This window comes from Prionailurus viverrinus, chromosome A1 (assembly GCF_022837055.1).
Source record: "Prionailurus viverrinus isolate Anna chromosome A1, UM_Priviv_1.0, whole genome shotgun sequence".
NCBI classification, from domain to species: Eukaryota; Metazoa; Chordata; class Mammalia; order Carnivora; family Felidae; genus Prionailurus; species Prionailurus viverrinus.
The window spans coordinates 37511647-37533617 of record NC_062561.1 but is presented as its reverse complement, the minus strand read 5'-3'; positions in this window follow the sequence as shown (position 1 = coordinate 37533617).

The following is a 21971-nucleotide window of genomic DNA, read 5'->3' as shown; positions in this document are numbered from 1 at the left end:
GGCTAAAGATTAAAGCTGTGAAAATTATAAGGAAACATTATATCAAAGTTGATACCAAATTTTTCTTTGAGTAAGGTTAATTCTATTTCCAAAAATGATCTAAAAATTAATCAAGTTTAAGTACATTCATTTTATTGTGCTCAGTTCTTAGGATAGTGTCCGAAGTCTCTGAACAATGAATAAATGTGAATTGATTGAATGACCATTCACCTACACCTAATACACAGTAACTTTATCTAAGTCATACTAAAACTAAAAGAGAGTACTCAAAAGAAAGTATATTTTTTAAGAAATTATACATCTATTTCTAGATGACTATCAGCACATTTTATATGTATTGAATGGATGTCTTCCCTATCTACTTTGCAAAAAGAAAAACTTACAAATCAGAAGTCACAAGGGAATAGAGATTTATTCACTGCCTTTTTTTTCTTTCATTGAGAAAGAAGCAGGTATAATACAGAATTACACAGTCAAATACATGAAATGGCTTAATGCCATGCAAAGTACTTATGCAAAACTATCAGCTTAAAGGGGATTGATAGTAAACTGTCAGATTGCTACCTCCACAACTGCAAGAAAGTCAGCAAGAAGATTGGCAATGAAGAAATAGAAAACTCTATGGACATACATACCTCTCCTTTTGCTGCCAACATGGTAGATGTGCTGTCTGTAGCCCATTGGTCCTGTGTAGTCAGCTGGATGACACAGCAGGATATCAGAGAGTCTTCATTCCTGTGTTCTGAGAAGTATCTGGCAAGGCCTACTCCTTTCTCTCAGGTGCTGTGCTCCGCTGCAGGTGATAGAATCTTCCTTGAGAGAATCCAACTTCTGGAAGAAAAAAGAAAGCCAACCTCAGCTGTTAAGCCATAGCACAGAGTCAACAATAGCTTTTTTACAACTTTTAAATATTCATGAATCTCCAATAGTTGTAGGCAATGGGGAGACTAAGCTGGCCAGGAGAGGAGTGCTGTCCCTGTGTTAATGTGATAAGAAATGGTAGGAAAGACTTATGGTATTAAGCATTTCAGCTGTATCATATTAGCACTGTATCATAGACCTCGTTTTTCTCCAACACAATACAGAAATCATTATTATGTTAAGATTCCTAAGAATCTTATTCCTAAGAAATAATTGGGGAAAAAGCTAATGGGATCAAAGATCTAAAATGTATTGAAATTTCAACTATTTTCTTTAAAAAAAAAATGTATCTTTAAAGTTCTTCCCCAAATCAAAATGTATGAAAACATTTGGTTTACAGTATTTTCTGGAAATGTCATAGATATAATTTTGTTAAGCATTTTTTTTATTACAGCTTATCCTTATTATTACATATTGGCAGAAATGTGGGTATATGTGCACATGGGTGTTTTGGGGGAGTGTGTGTGTGTGTGTGTGTGCATGTGTATGTGTGACTGAATATGTGTGAAGGTCTGTATGGGATGTGAGAATAAGGTATGTGAATGTCCACTTATAGGAATGGGCAATAACCATAGAATTAGAGCTGGAAAGGGTCTATCAAACCATGTAAGATGTTGACCTTCAAATTTTCCAAATGACTTGTGAAGAAAATACACACATATATGTGCTATAGAATTCCTATTCTGTTCTTTAGAAAAAAATGGACACATTGTAAAATAAAAATTTATGAGTAAATCAACATTTAACATCTATAAGCAAAATTATCTAAAATGTTTCATCCATAAAATGGTTCAGCTATCTTATCTGAATACATAGCATATAAGGAGCTACGTTTTCTATTTACTAATTTCATTTTCGAAGGAGGGAGGGGAGGGAAAAAGGAAGAAAGAAAGGAATGAAAAGAAAGTGTCAAAAGTTAAAAATAGATGAAGTAAAACCAATGAATTACTGAAGTAATAATTAGTAAAAATTCACTGTGCACACACCAGAAAGACAGTTTGTAAACCAGGAGCCCTCAAACTAAAACATGAAATGAGGCCCAGGGGCATATTGTTATAAAGCAGTGTATATAGTGAGAAAGCAGTGACTGTTTATTCTTCCAGTGATTGGATATAATATTAGAATTTTCTTACATGAAAGGGAATTGATTAGTGGTTACCTCATATCAATTTGGGACAAGAGTTCAAGTTTTGCTGATGATTTCCAGAGGCACAAGCAAAAAAATTACCCAGGTCATGTTAGTCTTGGTAAATAAGCTAACCTAAGCTTTGTTATTGTATGACTAAATTGGTTTTGTCTGCTCAGGGAATTTTCAAGGCTGGCCTTCATTTGTTTTTTATTTTAACAAAATAAAGGAAAGAAGAAAGAGGGTGGGAGAGAGAGAGAAGGAGAGAGAAAAACCTAGAGTGAGATCTCTGATCCTAATATGTACATAATTAATACGTACACATCTGGGCTTACCTAGGCACACTATTGAAAGTTTCCCTCCCTAACCACTCACACATTCTTGCACTACCTTCTGTGATTTTCCCCCCAAAAGTTTAGGGATTAGTGTTGGGTTAAGAACAAAGGAAAAGATGAAAAGTACCAAATTCAAGAAGAACCTATTTTAGACACTGTCAGAACTCGAATTGGAATAACAGGAAAGGATTACAAGGATTCTCAGTCCAATGGCCTCATTATACAAATGGGTAAACCAAGTAAGTCCTGGAATACCATTTCAGTCAGTTTAAGCTGCTATAATGAAACACCATATGGACTAAGTGGATTAAACAACAAAAAAATACTTTCTCATGGTTCTGGAGGCTGGAAGATGATTAAGGTACCTACATGGTCAGTTTCCCTTTGCATGGCTTTTCGTTGGTGTGCACACACCTTGGGAGATCCTGTGTCTCCTCTTCTTTTTATAAGGGCACAGATCCCATCATGAGGCCCCCACTCTCATGGCCTAATCCAACCCTAATTACCACTTAAATCCTCCCCACACTCTACTCCAAATACCATCAACATATGAACTTGGAGAAGACACATTCAGTCCATAGCAGACACTGAGACTTGCCCAAAGTCACTCTGCTGATTAGTGGCCCAAGGAGGAGACTCTGCCTCAGATATACTGACAATTTGTCTAATATAATTTCTACTGCAAGATAACCCAATACCCATTATTCAAAGGGGTTAAAAAGAAGGGAGAGAGACAAATAATTGGGGGGTTCACTCAAATGTAATCTTTTGCAGGCATATGATTCAACTCTATGCTATCCACCTCCTGTAAGGCACTGAACCATCCGCTTTGCCATCTTCAATTTCTCTCTCTCTCTATTCTAGAGACCCTTCCTCCTTTAATTCCATTATCCTGTTCAACTACATCTCTGGTGCAATTCTTTTCACTGTCAAACGCTACAAAATACTCTACATTCATTATCTCCACTACCGTATTCCCATCTGCTCCCTGGCATACTGCAGTCTGGTTTCTACCCTTCTCAACTTCTATTATCCACTGCTCATACTGACAGATTGTATGTATGTTGCTCAATTTATCCATCCAAAACAAATTGAGGATTGTTTACATTTCAGAGGGGAGAAAACTGACACTATTAAGTAACTTGTCCATTACTGTTCAGTTTCTCTAACTATAGACATCATTGCTGCCTATCATCTTTGTCTTATAAGTTCCTTGGTAACCTTCTTACATCCAAGTTACATTTTAAAAAATATTTTTCCATGAATTCCCCAAGGTTTAATTGATTCCTACTAATACACCAAACTTGCTCTTACTAACTACTAAAGCTAATGACTTCTCTTTCAATCTTGATTTCATTCTCTAATTAATTTCCATTTGATTACTTTCTGGCTTTGGGCATTATCAACTCTCAATTTATTCTGGTACAGAGGGGCATTTAAGAGTGAGAGCCGCGGTCAGACAGAACAGAGTTTGAACTTCATCTCTCACGGTTACTAGATATGTGTGGCATTAAGCAAATTTAACTGTTCTCTGCTTCATTCAACTCATTTTTAAAATTAGGAACATAACATATTACTTCAGAGCCTATGGGGAAGACGACATGAAATAAAGAGTGTGAAGGTCTCAGTAAAGTGTCTAACACCTAAGCAATCTATTAAGAGTATCCTTTATTCCCTACTGACATGATTACCTCTTTTGTCAGCCTTCCCAATCTGATTTCTCTTTCTCAGCCTCTTATGGCAGCCTCTTGATTATGACAATCCAGATTTCTGCCTTTGACTCATTCTCTCATTTCCCTCACCAGGAAATGTTTTTATTGAGTCCCTGGTTCACCTGTCACTTCTAAGCTGATGTTTTTAAAATATAATTAACATCTCCAAGTCTCACCTTTCCCCAGAAATTGGCCTGCATGTCCAAGTACTCTTGCTTATCATTCTTTATCAGATAAGGAATATGAAACCTAACAAGTGTAATAGATTGTCACCTTTCCCATTAAATATGGTCCCAGTTAGCAAAGAAATAAATCATAGTCATCCAGAAATTTTTCAATTCCTTACCAATTAGCACCCAATTGTATTAATATGGAGGGCATACTCCTCATATCCTGATTTTCTTCTCTTCTCTGTTAACATACCCCTACAACTCTACTTCACGGCCTCAAAATGTCACACTCACTGGGCAACTTGATCTTCCCAAAATGTTTTGCTTAAGTATTCCTGAGCATCTGTGACCATGCTGCTTGCTCTTTCTTTTTCTTTTTTGTAATGATTTTCCTTTTGTAATATTTTTAACTTTAAATGCCATTGATTCCCTAGGAATCATCGGGGATTTCTTTTATCTGCTTCCATTACACTTTGCAAGTGCTCTTCGTGTGATAGAATATTATAATCATTTCATGTCCCTCTGCTCCCAGAAGTCTAAATATTATTCACTTTTGTATACAACTAGATCTTGAAGTTCTTTGATACCAATTCATTGAATATTAATTTATACCCTAGTAACAATTTTTTCCCTTGGGGAAAAAGCTCACTGTTATATAATGTTTCTTATAGTTCCCAAAAATAATTTTAGTAAAACATTGAGATTCAGTTTATAAAAGTACATATTTGCTATAATTACTAGTTAATGTTTACATTGCATAATACTTGATACAAACAAAATAATACGTCACATATAAATAAATTCTGACTAAAGACAATAAATTAACCCACCACCCAACTTAAGAACTAGACCAAAACCCACAATTCTTGAATCTTTGTTTCTTTTCCATGCCATCCCCTGTCTTGTTCTCAGATACAGCTACTAGTCTGAGTTGTACACTCATAATTTCCTTCTTAAAAAAACAAAAAACAAAAAACTACAGTTCTTTTACATCTATAAGTATCCTTAAACAGTGCTAAATTGTTTCCTAAGGGAGGTGGGGGGTTGCTCTACCAACAGACCAGGAGTATATGAGTATTCCTACTGATTGTCATGTTCACCTACACTTGGTTTGGTCAGACTTCTTAAATGTCACCAATTTAGCAAATATAAGCATGCCATCTCAATAAAGTCTTAATTTTAACTTCTCTGATTACTAATGAAGCTAATTCTATTTCTTTGTTGGCCCTTTGATTAAAATAAGAACTAATATTTTCTGCTTCTTGCTTCTTGCTACGCAGGGTGAGTTTCCAGGGCACCTGGATGGCTCAGTTGGTTGGGCATTTGACTTTTGATTTTGGGTCAGGTCATGATTTCATAGTTTGTGGTTCGAGTGCTGACAGTGCTGACCGTGCTGAATCTGCTTGAGATTCTCTCTTTCTCCCTCTTTCTCTGTGCCCCTCTCCTGCTGTGCACTCTCTGTCTCTCAAAAATAAATAAACTTAAATAAATAAATAAAATTTAAAAATTGCTTCAATACCAAAAAAAGTAAAAGCTTCTCATTACACTATATACACAATAAAAAGTTTTATTTTCTGTAACTATTCATATCATAATCTCATAGACTCTATAAGAAAATAGGATTTCTTCTTTGAGATGACTAAAGTGGTATTGAAAGAGGATGTGAAATAAGAAAGAATATGTAATATGTAATATCCTTACATGAAATAAGAAGACAAGAAACCAGTGAGCCTTCTAAAGTCACAACTAAATTCACTACAATGTCAGGTTAATAGGTGCCTAATTCATTACATGCCACTGAGAGGTCACTTCTGCGTTGCCTCAATGCTGTTGTTGTTTATTCTATGAAATCTAAGGAATTTGTAGTAGGCATCTTCATCTATAATTATAACAGATCATAACATCCACAACTGAAAAATTTTCAGAACTGTAACTCAGTGAAAGATAAAAGAGAGGTATGTATCATTAGAAGGTAACTATAAATGGAATTCACATGTTTTACCTTGCCATTAGTGGCATCACCTACACATTTCTGAGCCTAGTTTCCCCATCTATAAAGTGAGAACTTTATAATGTGGATTGGGCCCTAAGGCATCTTCTTAAGCTAAATGTGTAAAAATATACCAGATAATTCTAATTTTTCAAATTGTGCAAGACAACCAAGTCTGAATTTACCTACGTTTATTCCATTTTGTATTATTAAACGGGTTTTTATTAAATTCTTCATTTAAGGTTTTATACTGTTGTCAATGATTTCAATGTTTTTCTTACACAGTAACAAAATAACTGATTAAAAGTAGTTAAAATTGAACCCAAATCAAAAGAAAGACACAAATCTCTAGGCACAAAAAATCAGGACCTTCGATATCCTAAATTCTTTATTTCATTATTACATGTACTCTTTCTAGCAGACCCATACAAATTTGTAACCTTATGTACACCTAAATTCCTTTGGCAATAAAATGTCTTTCTTTCCCCAGTAAGCACTCTTCAGAATGAGCTTAACACACCAGGGAGCTTTTTTTTTTTCCCATTCCCACAAGAAATTCAGCATCTTCTTCAAGACTTTATGATCCTCATATTATTTACTGTTGAGCAGGCAATAACAAGAAGGTATCCTGAAATCTAATGTGCGGTTAAGTTTTGTTTTCCTTGACTAGGCTAAAGGAAATAGAGTAATGGGTAGGAAAATCAAATTTTATCATTTATAGCTTTTGCAGAGTGGATGTAAATTATAATATAGAAAATCTGAAATTAACCTGCTGTTTACTTAGGACATTAGGCAGAGTTTGCCCATGCTTCTACTTACTAAAATATTGTTTTCTTTGTAGACTGAGAAAAAAGAATTTCGATAGCCCCGGGATATGAGTCGATTGTCCTGAATGCTTTGTCCTCCTTCTTGACTAGTAACCTTATAAAGTAACAGAGTGTGATATTTAAGAGTCTGAAGGGAATGAGCAATTAAGGTACACTTTTTTAAAATATCAGGTAAACCACACAGACTTTGGAACAATCTCAGTTATTGTTGTTTGTTGGAAATATCATGTATATTTATATGCTAGTTATAGGTATGATACTTATACATAAGATTTACATATATATATATATATATAACATTTAAGAACATGCTCAATAGTTGTACTCACCTGTGGATGTATATTAGATAAGAGTAAATCTATGAATTTTTAAGTTTATTTATTTATTTTTTTAGTGAGAGAGAGAGAAAGAGAGATAAACCACAAGGGGGGCGAGGGGCAGAGAGAAAGGGAAAGAGAGTATCCCAAACAGGCTCCACACCATCAGTGAGTTTGAGCCCTATTCACAAACCGTGAGATCACAACCTGAGCGGAAACCAAGAATCAGGTGCTTAAAAGACTGAGCCACTCTATGTATTTTTAAGAAGCCACTATTTCAAATATCAATGGATATTTGAAATAAATGATTACAAAATCAGTCAAGAAGAGTATAACTTGGAGCAAGACAGAGGTCATAAAATGACATCAGGCATTATCAGATATTAACAATAGTGAAGCTGTTAAGAGTACAGGGTCTGGAACCAGTGTTTCTCGATTTTAATCGCAGTTTCACTGTTTACCAGTTATTGGACCTTGGACAAGCTACCTAAACTATCTGTTGAAATTATTCTGAGGGCTTAAATCTGATTCTCCTTTCCTTCCTAAGCACAAGGGAGCACTATATTTCTCTATCTCTTACAAACGAGCAAGAGATGTGATGAGTTCTGGCTACTGAGCTATGAGTGGAAAAGATATGTGCATAATGAGGTAGAAATCAGTATGAGATCTCCATGTTTTCTCCTTCCCAATGTAGTGTCCCTGAAAGTTAAGAAATGGGATGAACCAGGGCACCTGGGTGGCTTAGTCAGTTAAGCAATGGACTCTTGATTCCACTCAGGTCATGATCTCTTGGTTCATGAGATCCAGCCCCGGGTCAGGCTCTGCACTGAGCGTGGAAAGAGCCTGCTTGGGATTCTCTCTGTCCCTGTCTCTGCTCCTCCCCACCCACGTGCTCTCTCTCTCTCTCTCTCTGTCAGAAGTAAACATTAAAAGAAAGAAAGAAAGAAAGAAAGAAAGAAAGAAAGAAAGAAAGAGGATGAAAGGGTCACAATAAAAGGAAACTCCTTCAACCTGATCCTGATTGACAGCACAAGGAGACCAACAGTGGACATGTAATATAAGCAAGAAATAAACTATGGTTGTGTTAAGCTGCTAAGAGTATGGAATTAATTTGTTAGTGTAGCATAACCTTGCCTAATATAGCTAATATACTCACCGTGCCTCAGTTTCCTCATCTCTAACTGGCATAATAACAGCATCTAATTATTTTTATGGTTGTCAGCTAGACTTACTGAAGCACAAGACCAATGTAGTTTTGTAATTCCTATTAATAGCAGTACTTTCATACACCCTTACTGAATAGATTTTCAAGTATAGAATATATTATCTGTCATTAAGTCCAGATTTAGCCAGCAACGGGTTCACATTTCTGCAATGCCTATCATCTCAAATTAAAAATCAAAGTCTCAAATTCTGCTTTAATATAAAGTAGCTCTACTAGGACATATAATATTTTTGTGAAGTGAAATATCTGTATGTTGACAGAAATATCCCAGTAACTGACTTACTTACTACCTTTGATTTTTAGAAACAACATATTTTTTCTATTATACAGAAGGAAATAGAAACTGGATAAAAGGGAGAAGTGAGGAGAGGGGAGAGAGAGACAATGGTGAAGAGTAATAGACATTGCAGTACAAAGATTACTGCAGGATTCTTCTGTAATGCTCTGGCTACAGCTTTATCAAGATTTGGGATTGAAGACCACTTGAACCCCAAGAGTGAAAAAAGAACGTTTTTTTTTTCTTCAGAAATGTAAGCTCTTTACCGACACACTTTTAGTTAATCCACATGACATCAGAGAAAGGTCTTATTTCCTGTACTTTGCAGATAAGAAAAATATACCAGAGACCATGGGAAGAGTAAAAGAGAGTCACTCCTCACCCAAAGGCATTTACTCTATTGGAGAAGCAACTCTGTTTTCATTTTCATTCAGTTGTTCACTTATTGCTCTCCCTCATGTTTTAAACTGGAGCTAAAAATGAAAAGAACAGTTTATCAAAGCAAAGAAAAAAGGAAACATTTTCCCTGGAGGAGCAAAGTATCTTTACATGATTGTCATTTTGCTGAACTCTAGGGAAGAAATTATTGACCAAGAAAAGGAACAAATGGATTAGAAGATCTCATGGGATCAACCATCTCTGGATGCTAGGAGGTCCATCCAGCAGAGATGAAAATGAGAACACAACATTTCCTATATTGAATTTGAAAAGAAAGAATTTCATGTTTCTTCAATAAAAAAGTTAGCCACATTATACTTTAACTCTGGAATGTTAATTATACTGTGTATGTTCACAGTAGAGTACTACCTTAATACGTATTATAGTCAAAGTACCTTAATGTTAACACACATTATTATATTTGTTAAAATTAAATAAATAGTGCTATGCAAGTACTGTATAAACAGGCAGAGTCTCCTGTGTTTAGAAATTTATTATCTGTGCTGCTAATGAAACTTAAAGACATGTAGAATATCTAATAAATAATTAAAAGCTAAGAGATTAGTGCTTTAACTATTTAAACATTATTAGTTGAGCAGGGCACCTGGGTGGCTCAGTCAGTTGAGTGTACGACTTTGGCTCAAGTCATGATCTCACGGTTCGTGAGTTCGAGCCCTGCATCAGGCTCTGTGCTAATGGCTCGGAGCCTGGAGCCTGCTTCAGATTCTATGTCTCCCTCTCTCTCTGCCCCTTTGCCACTCACTCTCTGACTCTCTCTCTCTCTCTCAAAAATAAATAAACATTAAAATTTTTTTTTTAATTATTAGTTGAGCATTAACTATTTGCCCAGTCCATGTTAACCATGATATATACACAGCTTGTTACTTAGTAGGGGAAATACAAGTCAAGACAGAACAAATGAGAAATTTACCAAACATCTGAAAGAAATAAAATGGCACTGTGTGCCCTACTGTATAATGAGCTTTATAAAGCAGTAAGAAAAACCACCAATTCCTCCCAAAAATGAAAAACACAAAAGAAATTCATTTTTTGAAATTATTACTATTCCAATAAAAACAATAATAAGTGATATTTGGAACCATAATATAGAAAATAAATTAAAAATATATCTATTATCAGGTAATGATATCAATGTAGACAAATGACTATCCTCATACACTGCAAGTGCTATTACAAACTACCAAAAAATTATCAAGATATATTTACTGAAACACACTGAAAAGCCTTAAATTTTTACATCCCATTTTAAACACATATCCAATATTTAGTAACACACTAAATAATCATTATACCTCATATTAAAATAACAATAGTTGACAGTATCTAGCTTATATAATGTTATAATTGTTTCCATAAATGAAAAGTTGTGGATAAAGGACACTTCATTAGGATGATATTTATATGAAACATTGAAATAAGTAAAATGTTTACATCCACATGGCAAACCTGCATGAGTATATTCTATTCTGTCCAAAAATGATATAGAAGAAAATGTGGAGACAGGCAAAAATGATCATAACTTATTCCAATGTTCGAATTAACAATAAAACTCACAGGGATGAAAACTGATGTGAAGGCACCACAAAAGCAGAATGAGAAACGTCCCATACCCTGAACTGTGAAGAATAAGCATGTTTTCGAAAAAGCTCAGCAGAGAACACGGGATTTCCAAATTGAGGAAAAAGGTTTGGAAACAGCAATAATTACGGAGTATGGGAAACAAAAACAACCACGGTCTAATTTGAGTGAAGATGAAGAATGGGAAGGAGAGGGGAAGGAGTGAATGGGACTACTATTTTTACAGCTAGCACTTATTGAACCTTACTTACTCTGTGCTAATGACTGTGACATGCTTTAAATTCACTTTCTTATTTAAATATGTAGCACTAGTAGTAAGTACTCTCATTCCTGTTTTGTAGGACAAAGTACAGGGGAGCCGGTAAGTATAGGTTCTGGAAGCACACTCCCTCATTTCCAATCTCAGCTCCTCCACTCCTGGCTGTATGATCTGGGGCAAGTTACTGAGCCTCGTTATACCTCATATTAAAATAACAATAGTTGACAGTATCTAGCTTATATAATTGTTATAAAAATTAAATGATTTAATATAGGTAATGCTCCTATGACAGTGCCTGGAAAATGGTAAGTGCTGAAAATTTTAAACCATTTTTTATCAAATGGAAAAATTGAGTCCTCAAAGTTCTAAGTAAAATTCAAGGGAACACCATCAGTAACTTGAAGAATGGGGAATTGAAGCCAGGTCTGTCTGACCACAAAGCCTAGCCTCATGGGCACAATGCTGACTGTCCCCTTGTCCCTACCTACAAGCTACAGTGGAATGCCCTTCCACACCTTGACAATAAGGAAAAACGTCCTCTTCCCTGATCACGCAATCAGAGCAGAAGCATGAAATTGCTCTTCAATGAAAAGGAATGGTTCCCAGATATCAGCTTCTTGTCCGACCCTGAGAAAGGGTTTTTGTTTGTTTGTTTGTTTGTTTGTTTGTTTGTTTTTTAAAGCAGGTGTTCATCACCACAGAGACCAACCAGCTTTGGAAATAAAAAAAAAAGGAGCATCCTAAAGGATGTGTGCATGGAAGCACTGAGCAGCGACCTGGAACTGAAGCCAAATGGCTTTAAGGATCCCATTTCCATTGGCTGCAAAGTCCAAAGCTTAGTCTGCTATGAATAAACATTTGATTCACTTTACAGTTTGACCCTCCTCGTTCTTTTGCTTCCCACTTAGATCTGTCTTCAGAAAAGAATGCACTTACCATGCCACAGAAGTATGAAAGCCTTTGTAACAGTTATATTTTCATTGCACATTGAGTTTCTGCACCAATCTTGTAAATACAGTTCACTTAAGTTGGTCTTATATTTCATTATCTCAACCACAGTATTTTAAGAGTGAAAGAGGGTATGCCCTGGGACAACAGGCTAAAACAGACTTAAGAAACTGGGACATACAGTCAGGTTAGGTCAATATGAGTTAAGCTTGAGATTTTAAAATGTAGTCTCCCCTCCTTCCCCAAATTAGAATTTTCAGTTTGTGCTATATAGCTCAGTAATATATAGTGTCTGAATTAAGGTAATGCTTGGAAGGTTTTAAATATGGCTGTGTGGGGACGCCTGGCTGGCTCAGTCAGTAGAGCATGCAATTTTTGACCTCAGGGTTTTAAGTTCTGAGCTCCTTGTTGGGTGCAGAGATGACTTAAAATTTAAAGAAAGAAAAAAATTCTTTCAGTGTGGCTGTGTGATCTTGGATAATGTACATAATGCTTTAAACTGGAATGTCCCCATTCTTAAATTGGAAACAGTAATTCCTACTGATAGGGCTATTGTGAGAATTTATGTATGACACACACACACACACATATAGACATATATGACATATAGATGTAAGATACACACAAATCTATATGTGTGAATACGCATATATGCATATACAATGATCCCTGAACAACATGGGTTTGATATGCAGAGGTCCACTTACATGCAGGTTTGTTTGTTTTTTTTTTTTTTTTCAATAAATACAGGACAGTGGTGTAAATGTATTTTCTCTTCCTTATGATTTTCTTAATAACATTTTATTTTCTCCAGCTTACTTTATTGTAAGGATACAGTATATGATACATACACAAAATATGTGTGAATTGACTTGTTATGCTTATTGGTAAGGCCATAAGTAGTTAAGTTCGGGGAGAGTCAAATGTTATGTGTGGCTTTTTGACTGTGTGGATGGTCAGCCCCTTAACCCTGTGTTGATCAAGGGTCAACTGTGTATCTTAGTCCAGTGAATGTTCAAAGCTCTGTGGCTGTTATTATTTTCTTACTACTCTAATTCAACTCTCTGGAGCCTCTTGTGAGGTAGGTTGCTGACTTTTCTCAGGCAACAGTGCTCTGTACTGCTATGTGATTTCTTCAAACTTCTGTATGTGCTATTTTCTAGGAACAGTCAGTTATTTATGTATCAGTATGGTGAAAACAAAACCATGCACCTCAGTTCTGCCTTCCCTCAACAAATGGCAATAGCAGCTATTGGTTTCACAATATTTATGAACTACCCTTCAGTAATTAGTATGTTTTTAAGCTCTATGCTAGAAGCACTGTCATAGGTTAGGTTATTTGACTGAGAACAGGCCATTTTGAAGAAGGAGCAAGTATCCTTAAGGAGGGACTTTGATGTCACCTAGGAGAAAGACATTTTCAACCGTAGATGACTTCTAGTGACAGGAAAATTTTTGAATGTGTAGAATTTGGGGACTTTAGAAATGGCATTGGGAAGCCTAAATATAGAAAGAGATGACTAGAATTGTAATGAGAGGGCTCCCCAGTGAGTGACCAGAAAACAGAATCTTTGGAGAAACGTATAGCTACAAAGTGAGAAGAGGAGGGGCGCCTGGGTGGCGCAGTCGGTTAAGCGTCCGACTTCAGCCAGGTCACGATATCGCGGTCCGTGAGTTCGAGCCCCGCGTCAGGCTCTGGGCTGATGGCTCAGAGCCTGGAGTCTGTTTCCGATTCTGTGTCTCCCTCTCTCTCTGCCCCTCCCCCGTTCATGCTCTGTCTCTCTCTGTCCCAAAAATAAATAAACGTTGAAAAAAAATTTAAAAAAAAAAAAAAAAACAAAGTGAGAAGAGGAAATCCAACCAAATCAATAAAGGTCATAGGTAGTGGATACAAAACATACTTAAGTGTAGCATCAGACATTCAGGAAAAGTAGACTATGAACATGCAAAGTCAAGGAAAGTGGGCTATAAATATGCAAAAGCAACAACAATAAAGAGTCTAGCACCTTCTATGTCGTATCTGTCATTCTTTAGCCTCTAATAAAGTCTAAGGAATATGCTGTCTACTTGCCAAAATCTGTTGAAGGAAAAATATATAGGTGACTCAAGACTTCTAATATTTTTTTATTAACAGTAAGTAGAAGTGAAAACTTATCCTTTTACCCCCCCAAAAAAAGGTCACTGCTGGTTTGATTATGGTATGAAGGAGGTAAACTATAGGCTGTGGGGTAACTTCAGAGAGCCATTGGCAATGATGCAGATTCAAAGGATCCATCTAGCCTAAAGAGCTTCTTTCTCTTACAGGGTGCCTGGGTGGCTCAGTTGGTTAAACTTTCAGTTTCAGGTCATGATCTCACAGTTTCTGTGAGTTCGAGCTGCATGTGGGGCTCTACATTGACGGTGCAGAGCCTCCTTGAGATTTTCTCTCTCTCTTCTTCTCTATCTACTCCTCCCCCACTCATGTGGTCTCTGTCTCTCTCAAAATAAATAAATAAACTTAAAAAAAGTTTTTAAAGAGCTTATATTACATATATATGGATATGTGGAGATGGCACCTGGAATCAATTTTGATCCAGAAATACCACAAAAATGCTAAAATATTCACACTTGCAGCTAGCAAGGATATCTTAGATTTCTCAGCTTTATGCCTAGTATATATGCTGTGTGTAAAATGCCTTTTATGATCATTACTTAATAGTTTAACAAGCTCTGACAGGACTTTAATAGATTTAGATCTTCTTTAAAATGTACTGGACTATGGAAGTGGGGATTTTTTTGGTTGTTGTTTCAAGAAAGCATGCCATATATTTCCACATTTAGAATTTAAAAAATCCCTTTTATAGAGAATATATGTCATGCTTATGGCACATTCAAGGAATTTTTAATCCTTTCCATTTAGAGAAAAATACCATACAAAAAGTTTGTTTCCCACATAAATCAATCCCTTTTTTTTTCTTTATAGCTTTCTTTTCTCCTTTGTCTATGAGTGTTATATCACACAAAATCTAAATTCTGGGTAATGAGAAACATTAATCTAGTAATAGTCACCCATCTACGTTTGTCTGACTTATTTTAAATCCTAAAGGAACACACAAATATCTAAATAAAGTTAGTAATACAACTATGTCTTTAATAGCTAGTTATTATTAGTGCCATTTCACTAAAATCTAGTTAAGAATTTATCCATAGGGAGGGGAAAAAAACCTATAATTATTAATGTATTTTAAATAAAGTTGATATCAACTTGACCAGATTTGAACATTATCTATAATTAAGAATTAGATGGTCTTTGGGATATTTATGATTTCATTATCAAGAAGCATATTACTTTCACCAACTGATGTCTTATTGGCATATAATTCCAAACCATTAATGAAAATTAATTTATAAAATCTCCTTCCTTTTCTTGATAATCCAAATAAAGAAAAAAATATTTGTTATTTCATAAATATGACATTTACCTTTTGTCAATTATTATTTAATTTTTCTACAAGTTTGGTAGTTTTTAAATGATTCTGTTGCTGTCACATTCTTTGCATTGTTTATAATGTGCACATATTCAATACTCAATATATGTGCTTATTTCAGTGAATATGTAGGGCAAAGATTCACCAACATTAAAATAAACTACCTCAAATTTTTCTTGTTCAATCCTAACTTGGCCACTTCCCAGCTGTGTGACCTGGAGCAACCCACTCGCCCTCTGAAAGTCTCAGATTCTTTATCTTTAAAATGGGGTCATCATTAACTTGCAGCGTCCTTGTGAAGATTAGAGCTACGGTTCACCATGCACCTGGCAAAAGTTACGTGCTCAGTAATTGGTAGATGTTACCAGTAAATGAAATTGAGGTCAGCAATCTCTACCCTCTTCCTAAAAGGATATCCCAAAAGAAGAGGCTAATGATGACAGCTTTCACCACCATGAAAATGTTGCCTTTTTACGTCATAGAAAAAAGGTTTCCTTGACCCTACAGTACTAGTTGGGTGCTTTTTTATACCCCACACAGAGAGATCAGAACAGTCATGCAGGTTTCATCCAACCTACCTTAGATTCAAAGAATTAGATGAAAAGAGATTTTATAAAGCCAGGCAAAAGATCTGTCGATCCGTGTAAAAACATTACCTGAGCACAAATTTTCATTAAGCTTTTCCAAATGTAACATTTCAGTTTGTGAAGGAAGAAGTGGCATCTGAAGAACACAGGATATAGGATGGGGGGATCAGTGCCCTCAAATGAAATTCGCAATGGTGTCTCTCCTTCCATGGATTTCTTTTGCCCCTGACCTAATTTCTGTGCTAATTTATAGGGCTATGATTACTTTATCCTCTCACAGCCCATACCTTCCTTCACGTCTCCCAGGGACTGACTCAGGGAAGTAAGGCATATGTGTCATCAATAAGCTGCATGCATGCAGTTAACTGTTCACGATTCAGCTGATCTACTTTGTGGATTTTCCATGCCTTTCATTTTTGTCTCCTCCTCAATCCTACTACCTTTCTTTTGATGATTTCACTGCTCATTATCACCTCTACCAGAAGTGAGAAGAAAGAACATGAAATTTAAATGAGTGGGAAATGGCTTTTAAGATTTATTTGGAGGATAAGGAGAGAAAGTCGAAAGTGTGAGCTAAAATTAGGCCTGGGGTTTTCTGATGACTTTGCCTTGCTATACTTACCCCTGTTAAAGTGATGCTAATTAAGCTCTGAAAATAAAAGAACTGCTCTACCCTACCTTGACTGTTCTACCCCACTCCACCCTTCCTCTTGGAATATGTGGGGAAAGAGGAGAAATGTAAAACCCATTTACACAAAGTTTTCTAAAACAAAAAGAAAGTACTCGTTAGTATAGACAAATGCTTTCAGGAGTCACATACACTGCACATTCCCATGTTCAATGTTTTAGAATACAAGTTTGTATTATAGTAACTTATCTTATGTGTGTCCTTTTATACACAGAGTATAAATGCATATTTATTTACTAAAGCAATTATACAGCTTTTTAAGCAAAAGAACCAATATGCTCATTTCCTATTAGCCACACAATTAATCTCTGAGTTGTGTAGGGAAAATGCAATGTAGGCTCTTTCTTTTTTTAAGTTTGTTTGATATACTTGACCAACAATCTACCTAAATTACAGTCATCCCCTCCTTTTCCTCTGTTTTGCTTCCAGGGGTTTTAGTTACCCCCCCTCCCCCCCACCGGGGCAACTGTAATCCGGAAGCAGATGATTGTCCTTCCCGCAGCGCTGTCAGAAAGACAATAGTAGCCTAATGCTGGTCACAGTGCCTACATCATTCCCCTCCCTTCATCTCATCACGCAGGCATTTTATTATCTCACATCATCACAAGAAGGATGAGTACAATACGGTAAGATATTTTGAGAGAGGGAGAGAGGAAAGCCACATTCACATAACTTTTATCACAGTATATTACTGTGATTGTTCTACTTTATTGCTAGTTGTTGTTAATCTCTTATGGCACCTAATTTATAAATTAAGCTTTCAGGGTGCCTGAGTGGCTCAGTCAGTTAAGTACCTGACTCTTGATTTTGGCTCAGGTCACAAGTTCACAGTTCATGGGTTCTAGCCCTGCACTGGGCTCTGTGCTGACTGTGCGGAGCCTGCTTGGGATTCTCTGTTTCCCTCTCTCTCTGTCCTGCTCTCTCTCTGTCTCTCTCTCTCTCTCCAAAAATAAACTTAAAAATAATTAAGTTTTAACATTGGTATATATGTATAGGGAAAACAGCGTTCAGTACTATGTGTGGTTTTAGGGATCCACTGGAGGTCTTAGAACATTATGCCCTGAAGATAAGGGGGAACTACTGTAGTACTGATTCTTAAAAATACTTGTGAATTTGAAAAATAAAATATGAAGTAACTAACTGGTATTGATGGCAATGTTTGAGGTTAAAGCTTTAGGAAGGCATAGAAGGTATGAAAATAACTGCTTTTTGTCATAGTTAGCCTCTAATATCAGATACATTCCTGAGGCCAAAATCTACTATTCCATGAAATAGGAGTACTTCTAAACTTTGAATTAGTTATGCACCATCTCTCTTGCTCTCAACTAATATATAAAATGAGGGTTAACTAGGCAATGCATCTAAGTAATATAATTACTTGGAACTTTGCAGGACTTTCAAGTACACACAATAAATATACTCACATAATATATTCTAGGTCTACAAATCTTAAGAGTGAAGCTGGCCAAACATAGAGGAATTTGTGTTTCTATATGAGTATCTGTTTAGGACATAGCAACTGACTAAAGAATTTTTACTTCATAAAGGCATCATATAGCCAATCTAGGCTGACAGTGTTTTTCTTACTGTAGATCAGTGATAAACATTTGTTGGCTTGAAAAACATTTATTTATTTATTTATTTATTTATTTATTTATTTATTTATTTATTTTGAGAGTGAGTGAAAGAGAGAGAGAGTAGAGGGAGGGGCAGAAAGAGAGGGAAAGAGAGAATCCTAAGCAGACTCCACAATGTCAGTGCAGAGCCCAACGCGGGGAGGGGTTGGGGTTGGGGGCTGCATCCCAGACCGTGAAACCATGACCTGAACCAAAATTAAGAGTCAGACACTTAAGCAATTGAGCCACCCAAGCACTCCTTGCAATACATTTAAATATATACAGGGCCTAGATCCATCCATCCTGGTGAGTAGAAAGACCATTTGCTTTGGAGGCCACAGATTGGAGCCATAGATATTGATAGACATGTAATTTATGGCTGTAAAACTGAACTAATAATACCTACATTTAAAAACTGTTATCAGGAGCAACCAAATAGATAGCATGTTCAAAACATAACTGATACTCAGTAGTTGGTCAATTTTATTATTTTTCAAATATTGTATTGGCTTTATAAATGTGATCATATCTTAATCTTGATTGTTCATTAGAAACAGAATGTGTGTCTGTATACACATACATTCCATTTATACATATTATGTAATGTGTATAAGTATATAATTTATATTTATAAGATAATAGATTTTAAAATATGTATTATATAAATACATACTTAATTTAAAAACATTATATAAATATATATTTAATTATTATAATTATATTTAATTATAAATACATATTGTAATTATTTTATATTATACCATATTTATATTATATGTCCTATATTTTACACTATTTACATTTACATATATGTAATATATACATTATATGTTTACATGCATATATCTAAATCATCTAAAGGGGCTTCTCATTTCATATATTAATAAGCAAAAATGTAATATTCTTAAAATAAGGTCATATTCTAAATTTATACTTATTTACAATCCTGAATTAATTAGAACATTTATAGGACTATGGTTCAAAATAGGTTTAAATATCAGTGTACATATTAATTCCATGAACCTTTGTGAATACTATACTGTTATTAAAATATGTTAAATGGTTCGATATAAAAGCTGCCTGGAAAACAAAACACTCCAAATATTTTTAAAGTTTAGGGTATGTTTGGGGCGCCTGGGTGGCGCAGTCGGTTAAGCGTCCGACTTCAGCCAGGTCACGATCTCGCGGTCCGTGAGTTCGAGCCCCGCGTCAGGCTCTGGGCTGATGGCTCGGAGCCTGGAGCCTGTTTCCGATTCTGTGTCTCCCTCTCTCTCTGCCCCTCCCCCGTTCATGCTCTGTCTCTCTCTGTCCCAAAAATAAATAAACGTTGAAAAAAAAATTTTTTTAAAAAAATAAAAATAAAAAAAGTTCAGGGTATGTTTGATAGATGTACAAAGTTTGAAGATGGTATCCTGATAGACACCTTAAGCATGCTCACCCCTTATAAAGAGATCAGACTGCAATGGGAGAAGCCTTGCAGTAAATGGAAATTATTATTAATATTAATTAACATTTATTTATTATTTTACTAATTATCATTATATTAATTATTACACTTATTTATTATAGTAATTATTAATTATATTACTTGTAATATTATTTATTATTAATTATGAATATTAATCAATAATTAAACTTTGCAAACACAGTAAGTAATAATCAAATTCACCTGTGCCTCATTATCCAGTGTCTATTAATGACAGATATTAGGTAATCCATTTAATGCTTATTAGTCCATGTAGTGTATAGGGGTGTATTCATAGGAAATTGAAACAGAGAAGTGTGATAACTTCCCTAAAGTCACACAGTAACCTAGCAACAACCCAGAAAATGGAATCCAAATTTCCTGGCTCTGCTCAGTGTGCCATCTATTGTATCAAATTGTTTTCCTTGTCTATAGAAAAAAATAGGCTCAGGAGGCATATAATCTAACTATTCTTCTAGATCAATTTTTACAAAACACCTGGGAAGCAGGCCCAGAGCAATTGAGACATCTGAGAAGTTCATAAGTATTATTTTTCAAGGGAGTAATAGCATAAGCTCCCTAAGTCATCTTTAGAAAGAAATATGTGACACCAGATGGTAGGTCACAGGGCTGGCATCATAAGGAACAGGAGGGTGGGAATGCTTTCACTGTACCCAGGATGAAGGTACAGGAGAAGAAAGAGGGGTATTTGGTCTTCTTTCATTCAGTGTAAAACTGCATGAAACCTCTGCTTAGATCTTCAAAAAGGAGACACAGTAACAAGTAGCTCAGTTAACAGCTGGGACTGTGACAGGAAAGTTTTACCTCAAATTGTCCCCAGGTCTTCCAGTTTTGATGACAAACTTCCATCCAGGGACTTTGCCATCACAAAGCAATGGGGTTATTACTGACATTCCAAACGTTATCTCCAGAATGTTTAACTTCTATGTTTCAACTTACATTATAGTTCATTTGGTCATGCTTTTTAGAAACACTCTAGCAAAATTATTGCTAAATCTATGTATCATAGAATACACAGATTTAATTTCTTGCCTACTTAATGAAGCAGAAGAGGCGCACTAACCTTTTCCATAGAGAGCAGCTGGATGGTATAGTCAGGAGACCAAAATTCTGCCATGATGCGGTGTGGGGGACACTTGAAAATGGTGCATCTGTACCAAAACTATCCACTGTAGAAAAAGAAAGAGTTTAAGAGTCCACAGACAGAGTCCAAGGAGCTTAAAGACAGTCAACAAAATAAATACAAAGAGGCAGTGTCCCTTCCATAGAATTATCTCCATAAACTACAGCTCCCATGTGGTGTCATTGTAAACAAGGGACAAATTAAGGAAAGAGATTCCCATATTTTCACCAAAAAAAAAAAAAAAAAAAAAAAGGTGAGTGATTTTAACCTGTTGGAGAGGGCATGAACTGTAAGGGGGATACACAGTCTACCACTGTTGCCATCTGTACAGATGTAAAATTAATTCCGACTGTGGGTCCAGCCTACATGTACTCTGACGGCTGACATATTGCCTGATTCTAGCCATGTGCCCCAAACTTCCGGAAGCTGTGGGTAAGTTGTGAAGACGTAAATTAAACACATTTCAGAAGCAGCTTGGTACTGATTTTTGGAATCGGACATGTTTCAACTACAGATCCGTGAGTAAATATTTACCAATTATGGTAAAAGGTCAGCGGTAGGGCAGAATTAGCAGCTGAAGAGGTAAGGACAGACAAATCATACTTCTCTGACGGTACTTTGTTTATCAGCTTTATAGTGGCCTCACGCCCACCTGAACACATTGCCCTGTGTTCACCACTTTACTCCCGCTCAATTTTCATTCTAAAGAGCTTCAGGGAGCTAATTTTGTAAACCAGATCCCTAGCATACGCCAGATATGTATTATAAGGGATTCTGTTTGTGCACTCTGTGTATGGTCCTATTGCTCAATAAGAAACTTACATACACCAGGTGTTTTGATGTAGTGTGTTGTCAGTATT